At 44.1% G+C, this 14,111-nt stretch overlaps 1 protein-coding gene across 1 annotated transcript in view; it reads left to right on the top strand.

Annotated features, from left to right (window-relative positions):
- The window catches only part of Dock1 (dedicator of cytokinesis 1), a 499,905-nt gene that overhangs the window by 388,019 nt on the left and 97,775 nt on the right, over window positions 1-14,111 (top strand). The window lies entirely within an intron of this gene.

Here is a 14,111-nt window from a genome sequence, read left to right as displayed (position 1 = left end):
AAGCTACACAGAAGACTCTGTCTCAAATGACGGACCACATTTTCAGCTCTGTGTGAGTTTATTCTATGCCAGTAAAATTTTGTTTTCATAAGATGGTGGGCTTAATCTGTGGGCTATAGCATGGAGACCTCAGATACATGATTCTACCCAGTTCCTGTCAGCTTTGGGTTGTAAAATGGCACAGGCTGTCTCGACCCAACTTCTTAGTATGTGAGCTCATACTAAACTCTAGAAGAAGAAAGCCCGGCCTCCCTCTTGTGACTCTGAGCAATTATGTAAACATAAGCAACTCTTTTGGTGCTTTCCCTTTTCTTTTTCTTTTCTTTTTCTTTTTTTTTTTTTTTTCCTGAGTTGCAAGGGAAAGAAAATCATAACTCAATGCCTGAGCTCTCCTGGTCTAGGCTGCTATACTGAGTCCTGCCAGCAAATGAACTTGGAATGAGATGGCCTCACAGGCTCAGAATAAGGTTATGCCTGGTAATAAGAAGTGTCACTCAGAGGTGGCCGAACAGCAACTTCTGGAAGGGCCAGTCCCTTCTCTCCAGCCTGGTACACATTAGTATTTCCTGCTTTATTTTCCTGGCCTCTCCTCCACTTTCTCTCAAACACTTATGTCAGCACTGGGGCCACCAAAGGAGAACCTCTCTCTGCATGAGTTCAAGGATGAAAGACAATGCTAGCAGGACCTGTACAACACATTTGGCTTTGAGGTCTGTGGCTCCATGTGTCCAGGAAACAAAAAAAGAGCAAGTCTATCTTGGTCGGCAGAGTTCCAGCATGACCGCACCTTGCCCTGGAGCAGTTCCCACCCACCACTCCTGAGTATAGGCAGAACCACAGACGACCCACACTATTGTGCCTCTGATAATCCAAGCATTGAAAGGGGAGACACAGTTAAAACCACTAATTAGCAGACCTTGGGAGCTGGAGAGATGGCTCGGTGAGTGAACTGTCTGCTGCACAAACATGAGGACTTGAGTTTGAATCCCCAACACCTACATAAAAGCCGGGCATGGAGGCAGAGACAAGTGGATCCCAGGAGGTCAATAAGGAGCCATAGCACCTGCTACAGTAAGCTCTGGGTTCAGAGAGAGAACCTCATCTCCAAAACTAAGGCGAAGAAATGGTTGAGGAAAATATCCTGATATCAATTCCAGGTCTCATGCAATCACACTGACTTTGCAGTTTCTTCTAGTTATTATCAAAATAAGTAATATTTGAGGGCTCCAGCTGCTATGGGATGATTGTGGAGGCTTTACTCCACACCAAGGGCTACAGATGCTGTGGGGTGATGGAAGGGGCATCACAGCAGACTGAGGTCTCATCAACATTAACCTGAATTCTCCTTTGCTCACTGACCTCTCTCAAAGATCTCTTCCGAAACCCTGGACAAAGAAGGTAACAGAGGCCTTCACCCTTGTGTCCTGACCACAGTTCCAGCTAACTCTGTCAGGTGGTAGGCAGTTCTTTCGCATAGCCATTTTAGAAGCTCTTAACTTCTGATCCTCCTTCTCCTGTCCCCCACACCTTAGCAAGGAGACTGGAGTTCAGAGGTGTTAATGAATTTGACCACAGCTGCATAGTCTACAAATGACAGCTCACACATCAGGGTCCATGCTGGTTACCACAAAGGCCAGGAAGAGGATCCTTACCTGCACTGTATTCCAAGAGCCAGGGCTCTGAGATGGCAGTAAGTTAACACCCTACAAACTGCCTTACAGCTCCTCTCCTGCAGCAGATTGCGTGGGAGAAGAGCAAAGAGCAAAGGTTAGTCACTCCAGAAGCTGACCCACTCAAGTCAGGTGACATGATGGCTACTCTCCATTGTCAACTAGACTGGATTGAAAATCACCATGGAAACAGGTCTCTGGTTGTGTCTATGAGGGTGTTTCCAGATTGAGTTCATACATGTTGGAAGACTTACCTTAAATCTAGGGGTACCATTTCATGTTCCAGAATCCTGGACTGGAAAAAAGGAGAAATAGAGCTGAGGGCCAGCATCCATCTCTCTCCTTAGGACTGTGGGTACAGTGTGACCATCAGCCTCAAACTCTTGTCTCTGGGACCTCCCCACAGTGACAGACTCTATCTTATCCTCAAAGTGTAAGCCCAAGCCAACCCTTCCATCTGCAAGTTGCTTTGTCAATGTCTTTTGTTAGGCTAACAAGAGAAATCACATAGGTGGTCAGCCACTCTTCAAAGACCTGGGGTGTCTATGCTTCTGGTTATCACCCCCTCGCACATTCCCTCATTCTTTGAATATCTGTAATCTGGCAGTTCTTGAATTCTGGAAGCTAGTTAGGGTAGGCTGATGTTGACCTTGTCCTCCTCCAGGCCGTCTGAGCTGGGTAGGATGGGGAAAACTCAGACCGAATAAACCTCTTAGCACTAAAGTGCTAAGCTATTAATATTCCTTTCTGCAATATGGAGTACAGATATGTCTTTATCATACTGTGATGTATGAAAGTTCCCCTCCCTGCTTCTTCCCCTATCTCCTATCTCCTCCCTGTTTCTCTCACACAGAGGCCTAGCAGGGCGCCTGTGCACGGACATCTAAGCTGGTAGTGAGTAGAATTAGCCACACTTCAGTGCGGATGAGGGAAATATAGAAAATGCCAAGTGCCAGGTAGCTGCTCACAGAACACTCTCAGGCACCTAGGCCCCTGGAGTGGCCAAAGAATCTTGTCCCAGTTTTTAGCCTGTGGCAATGGAGCCTGGAGCAAGTTACATTAGTTTGCTAAATGATTAAAGTGCCCTTAAGCAAGTCTTGCAGATGCACTAGGACGGGTACTAGACAGAGCTGGTCCATCCAAGCATGAGCTGACTTGAAAGATGCTTTGTCCTTTGCTCTGCTAGCTTCTCTTAAGAATGTCTGCCTTGAACTTTACAGCTCACCCCGGGGGTCCTCACAAGGTGCATTCATCTGAACTAGACTTTATTCTGTACAGGATGCCCTGCTGCCTGCTTGGTGAGAAGGCTCCTCTAGGCATGTGGCTGTCCCTTCTCCCAAGCTATGTGACAGGCACCCTAGGGCCCGAGGCTCTGGGCTTGTGGTTGTTATCCTTGTTAGGTTTCTAGTTTTGTCTTTGTTTATGCTATTTATTGATGCCCCTCAGACTCCTGGACCCAAACAGCCTGGGGCTTGCAGAGTGAAAGACACACATTCGTATTCCCAGGTTTGTTGGTTTGCTTTAGTTTAGTTTAGTTTGTTGGTTGTTTTATTTTTTTTTTTCCTAAAGCATGGAACTAAGTCACAGTGGTGGTATAGGAAAATCATGACTCCCACTGCTGCAGTTTCTAGAAAATGCTGTTTCCTTTCCCTCTCGTGTCTTTCTTCTTTATTATTATAATATATGGTATATATATACTATATATATATAATATAGAGAGATATCATAAAATTCACCTTTCTCCCATTTACAGGTGTGCAGTTTGGGAAAATTAATTACATCTGCAATGTTGTGCTGCCAACATTGCTGTTTATTCCCAACACAATCCATCTCTGAACAGAAATTCCTAGCTCTCTGTTCTGACCCTCCCACCTCCGTGTGTAACTAGAAATCAGCAAAGACTCCAGTGTGGCTGAGCCTGATTCTCACACTCTGTCAAGATCTGTGTGCTTGTACCTAAGCCTGAAAGATGACTGCCCCTGCTTTGTCTCTGCCTCCAGCCAGATCATCTTCTATCGTCCATCATCTAACATCACGGCCCTTGAATCATCCAGTCGAGAGATGAGGGAGACCACAGAAGCAGCCTGGAGCAGAGGGAGTCACACATTGGGATGTTGGTAGACAGACTCTGTGGGGCAACTAGGACCCTTTCTTCCTGACCATGATTGATTGTTAGAGTCAAGCCATATGCTGTGTTCCCTGCCTCCACTTTTATTAGAGAATGTCCCCCTTCCCAGGGTTTGCTGGATCACTTTTGTCACATTATTCTGTCTCCCACTAACCCAACACTTACTGTGAAGTTGCCATGGATTATCTGTGCAGGGGTGGGAGGCACAGGAGAATTAAAAGGAGGTTGGAGAGAGAGGTAGCTTGTGGCCTTATTAACACTTTATTATTTATTTGATGAATAATAATGCTTGTTTTTATCCTGTGTAACACTGTTGTTTTGAAGTGTCCATAGGTTCTGGAATGGCTATATCTAGCTTATTAACATATGCGTTAACCCACACTGGTGCCCATTTTTGCTTCAAGGCAGTTAACAGCCACGTTCTTCACAGTTTTTCAAGAACACATTTATCCAGAGGTGCCTGCTGTACATAGATCCCTTGACATCTATACATTCAATCTCATGTCACATTCCTTTCTATCCCACCCCACCTACACCCATTGCATAACCTCTCTCTTGGTAGTGGGCATACAGCTATGTATCATCTCCTAATGAGTAGGTATGGCTGTGTTCTAAAGAGACTTTAAGCCACTTTACAGATGGTACCTTAAGATAGCGACTATCAGAACTCCAAAAGAGAAAATAGCAAGCCTTGATGAGGACTTAGAGGCGCTAGAACCCTTATGAACTGTGGTTAGAGATATTAAACCGTGCAGTCGCCATGTAGAATTTCATAGTGCTTCCTTAAATGCTTGCAATGCAATCACCAGTACTATGGCCAGTACCCTTTCATGTGGACACCCAAAGGCATGGAAATCAGATGCTCACACACTGAGCTGCATGACTGTACTTATCCTAGCCAAATGCTGAAAACAACTCATGTCCAGCTGGAAGTCAGTGAACAAGCACAGTATGACTTTTACAATAAGGTATTACTCAGCTTTAAGAAGAAGGGATTGTGACACCACAGCCACAGAGGCAAACCTTGAGGGTGTTTTGCTTGTGAAGGAAACCATTCACTGGAAGATAAAGGCTTTATGATTCTATTCATGTTTGGAACCGACAGTTATCGTACTCATAGACGGTGCAAAGGCAGTTATGAGGGACAGGGAGATGGGCACAGTGGGGAGTCACTGTTTAAGGACTGAGGCCTCATGCCTGTAAGATAAACTCTGCAGAGAGACAGCAATGATGGCGTAGATGTTTGTGTGTTAAACATTGATGAAATATATGCCTTAAAATTGTCAAGATGACCTAATTTACATTATTTACATTAGTTTGCTTTTTTAAAGAGTAAACACATTCGTACACCCAGACTAATAATTGGTGTTCATTGACAAATTGATAGAATCTATTATAACTTGAAAGTTGGACCTCTGGGCATTCCTAGAAAGGGGGGGGCGGGTAAGCTTGTTATCTATACTGCATTAAGGTAGGAAGATCTATCCACTGTGGGTAGCACCATCCCCTGGCTGGAATCCTGGACTGTATAAGTGAAAAGGGGGAGCTGAGCAGCAGCATGCATTCATCACTCTCTGATTCCTGATTGTGGATATGATGGGACCAGCTGCCTCAGGCTCCTGTTGCCCTGACCTCCCCACCATGATGGGCCCTACCCTTGAACTGTGAAACCCACAGAAAAATGATGAGCTTGGTGGCTGCTCATCAGGGATGAGAGAAGAGAAATCCGTTAGGTGGCTCACAGAATATCCTGGGTCAGTGAGCATGCTTTTTATTCTGTAATAGAATATCTGCCATACATTTGTGAACGACAGAACACATACCAGGAGAAGTCAACAGGAGTGTAAACCCAGACTCCCCGTGATAACTGGCATTCAGACTCTGATGAAGGTTCATAGATGGTTGAAAATGTACCACACTCAGCTAAGGAGGGAGCTGGGCATATCTGGGAGAGAGGCATCACTTCCCATTCATTTTTGCTGAGGACCTAAAACTGCCCTGAAATATAAAAAATAATGTAAGAGAGTTAAGGGATGGAGGGGTAAATGAAACAGCCATGGTCTGAGTATAATTGTGAGAACCTGAACCCCCGTTTTGCTGTCAGCATAGATTTCTGATGGAAGCTATCCTTACTGCAATGTGAAAGGAGAAAAAGAGCAGGAATTGACTTGGGTCACCATGGCCACCATGTTTGGGTTCCTAAGGAAAGCAGTGTGAGGTCACAGGAGCTCAGCTCTAGATGGGGCCTCAGTTTGCTTGTGTGTAAAATATTGGGTAATCTATACCCCCTAATTCTTGAACTCATTACATAGCGTGGTTTGTATGAAGGAACAGCAGCAGTTCCTATAACAGAGAGGTTACCTGGAACAGCAAGCAGCAGTAAGAAGAGTGGTTAGATGTTGAGAGGAAATGTGAGGTCCGGGCAGGATGCAGCCACCCGGAGTGGCCCCTTCAGCCCTAAGGATTCGCTGAGTGGGAGGAGTAGTTCAGCGGAAGTGGGGTAGGGAGTGAATCCTGTCCTGCTTCTTTAGCAAGGACTAGAGGATGAGTGTCCAGCCATCTTTACTGGAGACCTTGTGGTGAGGACCACACAACCTAGATCCAGGGCTGGCCCTCCCAGAAAATTCTCTGTATTCCCTTCTGCAACTCAAGCCCCACCTTCTACCAGCACTGGCCAGCAGGAAAACAAAACAAAAAACAAAAACAAAAACAAAATCCTTAAGGAGATTAGGATTTTAGTTAAGAACCTGATGGATGTTTAAGTCTTTATTGATTTGAAAAAGAAATGAGGAAATCTTGGGAAACTGTAGCAAGATTTGTGCAGATGATGGAGTCTTGAGATGTGGGGGCTCCCGGCTATACATGACCCTTCCCTGGGTAGAGTCCTTGGAATCTGTTCTAACTCCATTGTCCATCACCAAACACAATTCAAGCCCACAGCATGGTCAATCATAACCTCTATTGAGCTGGCTCTCTAGTGACATTGGTCTCCCTAATGTGTTTTTGAGGCAATGTTGGATCCCCAGGCTTTTGGTTTCTCTGCAGTCCTTGCACTTCCAGTCCTGGGGTTCCCTCTTAGAAGTCACCTCATGTGTATATGATTTTTCCATTTCCCAGTAGAGGTTACACAACAGGAAGCCGCTGACCCTAGTTGGCCTCTACTTTGACCCGAAAACTGCTGTGCCAAGCTGGGGTCTGGACAGCCATACTGATTCGCTGAAGCAAAGCATTCATTATCCACCCCCTTCTCATTTAATTGGAATGATTTGCTTTGCCTTTCTCTCTTTCTCTCTCTCTCCACTTCTTAGTTTGTCTCTTTTTTTTTTTCCCTCAGCATTCCTGAATTCTGCAGAAATCCTTTGAAGGAGCATTTCCAGCTCCTGCACTTGACTCATTGTCCTGCTGGGATGGGATCTGTCACTTCTAATTTGTTTGTTTCTTTCTCTTTTTTTTTCTACCCACTTTGGGCAAAACATTTTAGTAAAAGATGCAGTTCCTCCTGCCCCCAAAGCAACTTGTTTTGGTGCCAGAACTGTTTAAATGCCCTCATATTGAACTGTGCAATCTAATTATGTAAGTTAAAGTGAGTTTAGGGAAGAAATTAGGAAAAACCCTCAGCTTCACAGTTTTGGAACTGGAACTGGCTTTGCATTTCCCTGGAGGCTTTGCACAGTTCTCCATATTTTTCCCTGCTTAGTGACAAGGTACCTCATCTTGTGTTTTAGCAGCACCACCACTGGGTAACAGAGACCATGGAGAGGTTGGGGGTATAATACCACAGTCATTTTCGAGTCTGTCCTTGCAGTACTTAAACTGGCTTTTGATGGCTTTCAGTTTGTTAACTTCCCTCCTCAGCTGAGTTGGGCTGTGTTACTTTTAGTACTCTGTGCATCACCTGCCTTACCCCAGCAGGCAGCCTTTCTGGGTGGTCTCCTGCCAAAGCAGAAGCATCCCCTGACCCTGACCCTGACCCTGACCATTTTTGTGCAAGGTCATGATAGGCAATGGGGCAGAAAGTCCAGAGCATTGGAACGTTCCACATAAACTTCATGTTGCTCAGAGGCTTGGAACTCAGCAAATATCTTGTCTTAGTTAGTGTTTGCCTGCTGTGAAGAGATACCATGACCAAGGCAACTCTCATAAAGGACAACATTTAATTGAGGTTGGTTTACAGTTTCAGAAGTTCAGTCCATTATCATCATGGAGGGAAGCATGGCAGCGTGCAGGCAGACACAGTGCTTAAGAAGGAGATGAGAGTTCTACAATCTTGATCAGAAGGCAGCCAAGAGGGGACTGCCCTCCATGGGCAGCCAGAAGGAAACTCTCTTTCCTTACTGGGCAACGCATATGCAACATAGGAGTCCTCGAAGCCCGCCTACACATTGTTGCACTTTCTCCAACAAGGCCACACCTACTCTAATAAGGCCACACTGCCTAATATTGCCATTCCCTATGGCTGAGCATTGAAACACATGAATCTATGGGGCTAAACCTATGCAAACCACTACACCCCTCTTTCAAGTATATCTACCAGGACATGCAATGCATAGAAATAATCGTGGGCACAGTTTCCTTTTAACAAATGCAACTTAAGATTTTGTAGTATGTCCTATTACTCAGGGTTCCTTAGAAAAACAGAGCCAAAGGAGTGACTATATTACAAAGGGGATTTATTATGTTGACTTAGACAATATGGGCTGGTTAATTCAACGTTGGCTATCCTCTACCCACTGGAGAAGTTGAAAATTCTACAGCTATTTAGTTCATGAGACTAAAGGCCTCCATAGTCCCAGTCTGGTGTTAAAGACCTGGAGAATGCCTAGAGAGCTACTGGTCTATAGTGCATATTAGAACACTTTCGAAGCCAGGCTCCTAAGTCATCAAAGGATGACAACAGCATCATTTTGCCCTAGGACCCCTTTGTAAATTGCCTGCCTCTGGAAGGTCCCACCCAATCGGGGGTTGGTCTTCACCTTCAGTTAACCCTTCTTAGACATACCTTCACAGATCAACCCCAAAGTGAGTATTAGTAGATTCCAGAGACAACCAAGTTGAAAACTAGGTTTAGCCGTCCATTATAGAATGCAGAAAAATGACAGTGTTTGATGACTGTGGGACATGTAGTGATGTCTCTTCTTCACTTTCAAAATCTTGAACTAGGTAAGCCATGTAGCTTGACAGTCTTCAAAGAACTCAGTAGGACCTCAGCTCAGTGTTCTCATGAACTGCTCAGAGGCTTGAATTGCTTTTTCTGTTGATGTAATATTTTCTTTATTACTTAATTGTAATTGGCAGCTGTTTTATATATTCACAAGTTGTAGAGTGTTCTGGTGGCATATGTACATCTTGTGGAGTGGTTAAATCATCCTTATTAATGTATCTGTCACCTTACATCCTTATCATGCCTTTGTGATGTTGAGTTCCTTGGTGCATAACTAAATGTTTATATGCAGCGGAAGCCATTGATTGACAGATATATAGATACAATTAGATTAAGACTTTAACTATACAAATGTGTAAATGTGTCAACTACAATTAAACTTAGTTGAGACTGACAGAATAGAATTGAGCATTGTTTCTACTAGAAAGACACTAGCAATGACTGCCTCTTATAGAAGATATTGTCAGAGAAACATTCTGTGTTGTTTGATTAGTTGAATTATATTAGCTTGGTGAATTGTCTTTTTTTTTCTGATTGCCATAATTTAAACAAAAAATTTTAGGAAGATGGCTCAGTCAGTATATCCCTTCTGCATATGGGTCTCCAAAACCCCTACAAGAAGATCTGTGTGTGGTACCCATGCATGTAATCCTAGCAGTAGAGACAGGCAGCTATCTGAAAGCTCATGGCCTGGCTAACCTGGCATACATGGTGAAATTCCAGTCAATGAGAGTCTCTGTCTCAAACAAAAGCTTGAAAGCACTTGAAGACAGATACTCTACATTCTCCTCTGACCTCCACACACATGCTATATAGTTATATATAATAGGTTTGAGCATGTTCCCCTGACTTCGTGGACACATGGCTAGGTCGCCAAGTATCTAGAGATTATGTTCTTTCCACTAGGCTTTTGGAAATAAAACTTGCAGGCTCTCGACCTGATGACATTTTTTAATCTTTTTAGGGTGACATGATTTGCCTCTGATTCTCTCTGTATTATTCATCTCTGTGCAGGGTTTTATCTTCCAAAGTTTTAGATTATAAATAAATCCTTCCATAGATTAAAAATGATTGAAAAGAGCTCTGTTAAATGCAGGCTTACCCTTTTCTTAATCATTGGACCATTTGGGTGAGCATCCATGAACACATTTGAACTTTTATACCATTAACTAGGTGTTCGGAAGTTACTACCTAACATCCCAGGCTCTGAGCAAGACAGGACTTGATCCATTTGCCTATGATTGATGGTTTTTCTTTTTCCCTTCTACATGAATAGAACACCTGCTTTTTTTTTTCTTTTTCTTTCTTTCTTTTTTTTTGGGGGGGGGGACCTTCTTTTCTTCTCAGCAAGCATCTTTCTGATATCCTTACATTGTGCCTGGCCTCTACTGGGGTGTCCTGAAGCAAGCTGAGGAATAGGGTATTTTGCTTTGGTTGGTAAAATTTCCTAACATTCACCTTGGTGTAAAGATATCTATTCCTGTCCTTGTAAACATGTGGTTCCTCAGAACAGAGCCTTTCAAAATGTACCCGCTGACAAGGGATCTGTCGAGATAGATGCCTTCGAGGTTCTTGATGTGACAGAGGCAGGATTCTTTCCATCATGAAATGAACCAGAGATAAGGAGAATAGTGGAATGTGCTCTGTAGACTAAGAGGAGGAAGAGGGAGCGATGCCACTGCCAAACTGTATCAGAAATCTGGGTATCAAAAACCTGAAACTACTTAAACCCCACCTCATCAAGTCTACTTAGAAAGCAGGGGCTCCCAAGAAAACCCTAAATACCTAAGCCTCTTATGGGAGTCAGCCTGCTCTCTAGGCCACCTTACTCATTAATTTGCCATCTACCCACCTATTCATCCACCATTTCTTCCTCCACCCACCCACTCATCTCCACTCACCTACTTATCTACCTACCTGCCCTTCTATGCATCCATGCATCCATCCATGCATGCATCCACCCATTCATGCATACATCCATTCTGCAGCTTATCCACTCATTTATCCATCCACCCACCACTCATTTACTACTTACCTACCCATCATCCACTCACCTACTTATCTGCCTGCCTGCCCATCCATCCATCTGTTCATCCATCCACCCCACTGCTCATCCACTAATTTATCCATCCATGCTCTCACATCTATCCATTACCCAGTCATTTACCATTCAGTCACTTGTCACACACCCACCTACCCATCCATCCTTTTTTCTATTGGCTGACCCACTCCCATATCTTTCCACCTTTCTATTTGTCTACGCATCCACCCAGCCAACCCCCATGAGCAGAAAAACAAACAAACAAACAAACAAAAAAAGTGTACTTACATCCCTATCTATCATTTACCCATTGTTAGAAAGGGGGAGTGTTTCTTTTTCTTTTTTCTCTTTTCCGTTTTCTTTTTTCTCCCCCCCCCACCCCACCCCTTAGCCCACTCCAACAGTGTGGAGCACAGACAGAATCACCGATGTGTAAAGACAGACCTAGCTATCTACCCACCTATCTGCCTTCCCTATGGTCACTTCCTCTCAAAACCAACTGAGATCTTGATGTGTAGGACCCGCTGGGAAGAAAACCTTTATTCTTTATAGTCTGATAAGGCATCAAGAATCAGAATCAGTCTAGTCACATGACTTTTGATCCTCTTCATAGACCTCAATGACCAAAAGCAAGTGCTGTGCAAAAGCTTCTAATCTGATTGTCTGTGTATGCTCCCTGTTTGAGATTTATTACAAACAGCATAGGATTACAGTACCTAATTGGTCATCCTCCTGAAGTAGCCAGAGCTTACTTCCCTTTTGGCTAGTTAGCTAATTGATTTATTTCGGGAAGCCTTGGGGTTAGCAGCTTTTTCATCCCATTGCTGTGAACTGTGAGGTAGTATTTCCACACATCTTGGATGGGTCTGTGTAAGTCACCCGCCTCTCCTGCGCTGAGCCGGTGTTCCATTTGTTCTTGTTTACAGCATCGGCTGTAGCGTTTCCCCTAGTTTCCTTCGTGCATCTTGCATTCTGTGTTATTTGGAGTTTTGTCCTGGCTTTTTAAAAAATTTATAGGGATTCTAAATTATAGAATCTATCTCTCAGCACTGCTCTTTCTCAGCTGACAGTTCATTAAAAAGAAAAAAAAAGTTTTTGTTCAGCTTTCATATCGTTTCAGCCTGACATGGTTTCTTTTTTCTTTAAAGGGGGGAAGGGCATTTTGAGAAATACTTTTATTTAACTAGCTGAAAATGTTCCAGAGCTTAATTAGAAGTAGCATATTGCAACTGTTTGGGTGTTATCTAGAGGCAAAATAATTACCTCGTAATAATAATCCATGTTGGGCTAAACCCGTCATTATTGCCATCAAGGGCTGGGGACAGCAAGTTTCAGCTCTTAAGGGCAGCAGGGTACTTTCAGGAATGTCCACAAAAGATGAAGGAAAAAAATTGAAAAGAAAAGTGTATTGTAGCTACATAAGCTTGGAGTTTTTGGAATTCATGCAAGCCCATTCCTTTGAGAAGGAAACTGTGTTTCCTGGAGGCTTGAGGCAGATCTCTGGTTTCTGTCCCTGTAGCATGTAACCTCCAAAGCTTAAGACTTCATAAGATCATCTTCTTTTGATCCGTGCTGTTTTCCTGAGAGGTAACCCTGCCATGACAGGTACCAACCCTAGACTAGAGGCTAGCCAGGGTTGCTGTGTTTCCACCACACACAAGGCATGGCCCTAGTTTTGTGCTCCCTGTAGTTAATCTGTCAGGATGTCCTAAAACGCTGCGTTCAGCTTTAAAGAAACAACTAAGTCAATTACAGAGTTTAGCACCCAGAGCTATAGCTCAAACGTAACTGGGCATCCTAGATTTGCAAAATCCGGCCAATGGATTCTGCTGCCCAGTCTTGGCTAACGGACAAGGCAGTGATCCCCATGGTCCTCCATTAAAAGACACTTAAAAACACCCATTCTTCCTATCTGGTTATATCTTCATGTCTCCAGGGAAGAATACAGATGTCTGGTTCTCCAGAGACTGAGATAGCAAACTCCACCACAGGCCATGTGGCACCAGTGTGCGGGTCCTACATCCAGATGTCTGGCTCTCTGATGGAATGATGCCTGCAGCTCGGGATTTACAGAGCTCCCTTCAGGAGTGACAAAGTGCACTGGCCTCAAGTACTGCAGGAAAGGCTCTACCAGAGGTCTCCTAAAGCCCTAGGCGGAGAGTCCTTTTCTTCCTCCCCCTCACTCATAGCTTTAGTGACTCTTGGGTGGAGACCTAGGGAGCTTCTGGAAGCTTCCTTAGTTAGAGAGATAGCTCCTTCAGATAACAGGGATTTCAAGTAACCCAGATTTCCCTCTCATTGTAGCTGCTTCCTGCTGTCTAAATGAGGAGAGATAATTAAGTTTATTATCTGTGACCTAATGCTAATTCCTCTTGCATCCATGCTTTGTTGGAAGGGAGAATGCCATTTACGAAGGAGTAGCTGGACTGTGCTTTACTGTTGTCAACACATTCAAGGGTTATAAAACAAGTCTACTGAGTGCACAAGCTGGGGAAAGACAGCCCTCCAGAGTCCTCCCTGACAGCCCAAATTGCACACTTCATCACGGAAAAGTAGAAGTCAGGGTGTTGAGAAATATGCTGAAAATTGCACATTGTCAGGGCTGAGGTGGTGGCTCAGTGGGATTCAGCCCTTGCTATACCTGTATTTACACCTGAGTTCAAATCTCCTTCACCCATGTAAAAAGCTAGGGGTGGCCATGTACACCTGTTACCCAGGACTGTGACCAGAGGCTACAGGGGATCACTAGGACTTGCTGGCCACTATTCTAGCTCCAGGGTCACTCAGAGATGAATTCCCTGTTTGAAGGGGCTAAGGCAGAGAATGATAAATCAGGAAACCTGGTCTTCATCTGGCCTTCCCGTGCCGACATCATACTCGCCAATTATACATTTCAGTGAAGCAACAGATCTCAATGCCGCTAAAATTCTCACCAGGTCACTTTCTTATCCACTAAAGCCTTTTAAATTTTCTTTTATTAAGTGGACAATGATCAAAATCAGATAAAGGACAGCTGGTACCAATAATGGCAGTCCATCTAAGTACAGTAACATTGTCCCAAACCATGCCGAGCCTAATAGCTTACACACCAAGAGCGCTTTCAGATCCAAC

The sequence above is a fragment of the Rattus rattus genome, chromosome 2 (assembly GCF_011064425.1).
Source record: "Rattus rattus isolate New Zealand chromosome 2, Rrattus_CSIRO_v1, whole genome shotgun sequence".
NCBI classification, from domain to species: Eukaryota; Metazoa; Chordata; class Mammalia; order Rodentia; family Muridae; genus Rattus; species Rattus rattus.
This window is presented reverse-complemented; position numbering and strand designations above follow the sequence as displayed.